The sequence below is a fragment of the Mandrillus leucophaeus genome, unplaced genomic scaffold, assembly GCF_000951045.1.
Source record: "Mandrillus leucophaeus isolate KB7577 unplaced genomic scaffold, Mleu.le_1.0 Scaffold110, whole genome shotgun sequence".
Classification (NCBI taxonomy): Eukaryota; Metazoa; Chordata; class Mammalia; order Primates; family Cercopithecidae; genus Mandrillus; species Mandrillus leucophaeus.
The window spans coordinates 4,970,445-4,975,417 of NW_012099210.1; the positions used below are offsets into that span (position 1 = coordinate 4,970,445).

At 38.4% G+C, this 4,973-nt stretch overlaps 1 pseudogene; it reads left to right on the forward strand.

The window, feature by feature from the left end:
* The first annotated feature begins 3,391 nt into the window (after positions 1-3,391).
* On the forward strand, positions 3,392-4,167 carry LOC105548155 (annotated as a pseudogene).
* The last annotated feature ends 806 nt before the right edge of the window (positions 4,168-4,973 follow it).

Consider the following 4,973-nt stretch of genomic DNA (forward strand, 5'->3'; position numbering starts at 1 on the left):
GAGTTGATTTTTGTGTAAGGTGAGAGATAAGTATCCAGTTTCATTCTCCTACATGTGGCTAGCCAATGATCCCAGCACCATTTGTTGAAAAGGGTGTCCTTCCCCCACTTTATGTTTTCTTTTGCTTTGTCCAAGATCAGTTGGTTGTAAGTACCAGGTTTATTTCTGGTTCTCTATTATGTTCCATCAGTCTATGTGCCTATTTTTATACCACTACCATGCTGTTTTGGTGACTATGGCCTTATAGTATAGTTTGAAATCAGTTAGCGTGATGCCTTCAGATTTGTTCTTTTTGCTTAGTCTTGCTTTGGCTATGTGGCTCTTTTTTGGTTCCATATGAATTTTAGAATTGCTTTATCTAATTCTGTAAAGAATGATGGTAGTATTTTGATGGGGATTGCATGGAATTTGTAGATTGCTTTTGGCAGTATGGTCATTTTCACAATATTGATTCTACCCATCCATGAACATGGGATGTGTTTCCATTTGTTTGTGGTGTCTATGATTTCTTTCAGTAGTGAGTTGTAGTTTTCCTTGTAGAGGACTTCCAACTCTAGGTTAGGTATATTCCTAAGTATTTTACTTTTTTTGCAGCTATTGTAACAGGCATTGAGTTCTTGATTTGATTCTCCCTTTGGTTGCTGTTGGTGTATAGAAGAGCTACTGATCTGATTTGTGTACATTAATCTTGTATCTAGAAACTTTGCTGAATTCTTTTATCAATTTTAGGAGCTTTCTGGAGGAGTCTTTAGCATTTTCAAGGTAAATTATCATATCGTCAGCAAACAGTGACAGTTTGACTTCCTCTTTACCAATTTGAATGCCCTTTATTTCTTTGTTTTCTTCTTTTTCTCTATTTTTTTTTTTTTGAGACAGAGTTTTGCTCTTGTTACCCAGGCTCGTGTGCCATTAATGGCGTGATCTCGGCTCACTGCAACCTCTGCCTACTGGGTTCGAGCAATTCACCTGCCTTAGCCTCCCAAGTAGCTGGGATTATAGGCATGCGCCACCATGCCCAAATGCAGGCATGGAGTTTCACCGTATTGGTCAGGCTGGTCTCGAACTCCTGACCTCAAGTGATCCGCTGACCTCGGCTTCCCAAAGTGCTGACAGGCATGAGCCACCACACCCGGCCTACTGGATGCCCTTTATTTCTCTCTCTCGTCCGATTTATGCAAAAATTTTGATCAAAACTTAGATGAATTCAGTCAGTCATGATGTCTCATGCCTGTAATCCCAGCACTTTGGGAGACCAAGGCCAGCAGATCACCTGAGGTCAGAAGCTCAAGACCAGCCTGGCCAACATAACAAAACCCCATCTCTACTAAAAATACAAAAATTAGCCAGGCATGGTGGTGCGCACCTGTAATTCCAGCTACTCAGGAGACTGAGGCAGGAGAATTGCTTGATCCCAGGTGGTGGAGGTTGCAGTGAGCCAAAACTGTGCCACTGCACTCCAGCCTCGGTGACAGAGCAAGAATCCATCTCAAAAAAAAAAGAAAGAAAGAAAAAAAAAAGACTTACATGAATTGATCCAAATGGATTCTATTCTTGGGGAATTTGAAAAAGGGACCTTGAGAAACTCAGTTCCTTAGCAGTGAAACATGTTGCATAAAGGCTATAATAAAGAAAAGGACAAAGTAGAAATGCAGTGATTTGAGATTCTGGGCAACCAGAGGAAGCCAGTGTGTTAAAAGAGAAGAGTGGAGGTGATTTGCTGGAAGGAGCAGTGAAGAGGAAGGCTGGCCTCCCTAGAGATAGGAAGTAGCCTCTCTATCCCAGTTCTACCTTATCTGAAGCCTACCTCCACCTCTTCCCCTGGCCTCTGATTTTATGAGAGTTGAGCAAGCTTACATGACATTCTGATTGTTGCACCAAAAGAACTTTGACCAGAGCAACCATGTAATAGCACCATCATAAACCAATGGCCTCAGAAGACAAATAAAATTAGTAACCTTCCCCCTACTCCCTACTACTAAACAGTGCACAGGGTTTAGGAACTCTAAAGAATGTGATCATTTTGAGAAATACAAGTAATGGTGGATTCTTTTATACGTCTATGCTCTGACCCACCACTAAATCACACAGACCCATTTCACCTGCCTCTGGCAAAATAGACTCTTTTCTTTCACAACCAGGTATGGATTTTTTTTTTTTCTGTTTTATTACATTATTGCAAGCAATGCTGCCTGCCAAACCACATGCTCTTAAACTGAAATGGCTTCTAGGCAAGTACTAGATTGACAGTAAATCAGTCAATATGCTTGGCTTAGGTACCACAACAGTTAAATAGACATCTTCGGCTTCAGGAGGGGAAACCTTCCTTCAAATACCCAACTCAGCTTCTAATAAGGCCTTCTGAAAAGCTTTTTATTTACATAGTATTTTAAATCACCAAGAAGTTTATTGTGAGGTTTATATGAGATATAAAGGCATGAAAAGATAATAGACAACAGTTCTGAATTAAACACTGAATGCATAACAAGTAAAAGCAAAATATTTAAAGTTATTTTAACATTTAAATTATTCCACAAGAAAAAACTTTTGAGAGTCATGAAATGTCTGGCCACTGCTCACTATATCTGAATTGAATGCTCTAGCTGTGTATACTGTAAGCAGGAAATAATGCCTAACACAACAGTTTATTGGATAGTAGACTCAGTGTTTTCGGTGTGCACTGGTGGATGGATTTCTTTATCTCCTCTGGGAGGGATAAGATCCAAAGGTTAGAACAGGCTCAAATAAATTCAGTTCAGTATGTGTGGTCTCTTCTGAATTATCCCAAAGCCTTACTGTCTAGCTTCAACCATGTTCCCCTACTTCATGTTATCTCAATTATATATCTACAAAAAATTGGAGAAAGTAGTATTCATTTATTTGTAAAGACATTAGAGATTCTGGACATTAGAGGATGCCTGGAGCACAAAAGTACAGAAGAATATAAAGATAATCATTTATATAGGTCACCTATTGTTATGTTTGTCTTGTCACTCATCACTTTCCACATCTTCACATGTACCACATATTTTCAAGAAATAAAGAAGAAAGATAATATATGTTGATGTTTTTGTTTATATATTTTCCCCCAAATACCTTAAACATGACTTGCTATCTTATACTTATCTTTATATCTAAAAATAAAAGAACTCCTCAGGCATGATTTTATACAGTGTGGCTAAAATGTAGAAATGGAGTCAAGGAAGCTGAAACACTTCATAATTAGGTAAATAATGACAGATTAATTCACAGTGATGCCTATTATACCATTAAAAGTAAGAAGTAAATTTATGTATTAGATTTGCTAAAATGTGACCAACAAGCCTCTTGCCAGGTGTCCTAATGAAAGTGATATTGTCTTTAAACCCTGCATGGCAATCCCTGATACACCTCCATGATATCTAGGCAAGACAAGACAACCTGGAAGTCCAACCACTTCCTTAAGAGCAACCAACTTTTAGATGATTATCCAAAATGCCTCATTGTGGAAGTGACAATGTGGGTTCCAAGCAGATACAGGTTGGCATGTACTACTGAGGGAAGTCTGTGGAGCTGATGGACAAGAACACTGTAACACACAAGGCCATCTGAGGCCATCTAGAAAACAACTCAGCTCTGGAGAAACTGTTGCCTCATATCTGAGGGAACGTGGGCTTTGTATTGACCAAGGAGGACTTCACTGAGATTAGGGACATACTGCTGGCCAGTAGGTGCCAGTTCATGTCTGCGCTGGTGCCATTGCCCCACGTGAAGTCACTGTGCCAGCCCAGAACACTAGTCTGGGGCCCAAGAAGTCATTTTTCTTCCAGGCTTTAGGCTTCACCACTAAAATCTCCAGGGTCACTATTGAAATCCTCGGTGATGTACAGCTGATTAGGACTGGAGACAAAGTGGAAGCCAGTAAAGCCACACTGTAGAACATGCTGAACACTGCCCACCTCTTCTACTTTGGACTAATATCAAGAAGGTGTTTGACAACAGCAGCATCTACAACCCTTAAAGTCCTTGACATCACAGAGGAAACTGCATTCTCACTTCCTGGAGGGTGTCCACAATGTTGCCAGTGTTTGCAGATTGACTACCCAATTAGATGTTAATTCTCTGATGATTAAAATCAAAACTCAGCATAGTATATCATCTAAAGCAGACAATCCATTAACTATTTGGTAAATAAGGGCACTAACATATTTTGTGCGAGTGGTAGCACTAGAGACATGGGCAAAGAGCCTACATTCTTTAAATGGATTCCAGGACTAATCTTTACTTTGAGGCAAAGGAAGTGTCAGGTGTTTTAGATATAACTAAAGATGTCCCTGGTTTTGCCTAATCTTGATTATTCTCTTTTTTCAGTTTGCTTTAAGTTACATTTGCTTTCCTTTTTCCAGTGTCTTATAATTCCAGTGAAAGTTTATGTTATTGATTTCAAATTCTTATTTTTAATGTAGACATTTAATATGTGTTATAAATTTCCCAAAAGCATTGCTTTAGCTAAATTCCATAAGTTTTGAGAAGCTGCTTTTTTGATTTTCATGCATATCAAACTATTTTCTAATTTCTCTTGTAACCACTTTGACCCATTGGCTGCTTAGAAATGTGCTATTTAATTTTCAAGTTATTTGTGGATTTCCTGGATTTTCTTTTGTTATTGATTTATAATTTTCATTGTGGTTGGAGAACACACTTTGTGTTATCTAAATTCCCTTCCATTTTTTGAGACTTGTTTTATGACCTAACATGTAGTTTATCCTGGAGAATTCTCCATCTACACTTGAGAAAAATGTGTATTTTGCTGTTGTTTAGTGGAGTGTTCTACAGATGTCTGTTAAGATTGTAATTGTTTAAGACTTTTATTTCCTTGTCGATCCTTTGCCTAGATGTTTCATCTATCAATGAATGTGTGGTATTGAAGCATCCAGCTATTATGATTGTTGAATTATCTATTTTTCTCCTTAAGTCTGTAAGTTTTTGCTTCATGT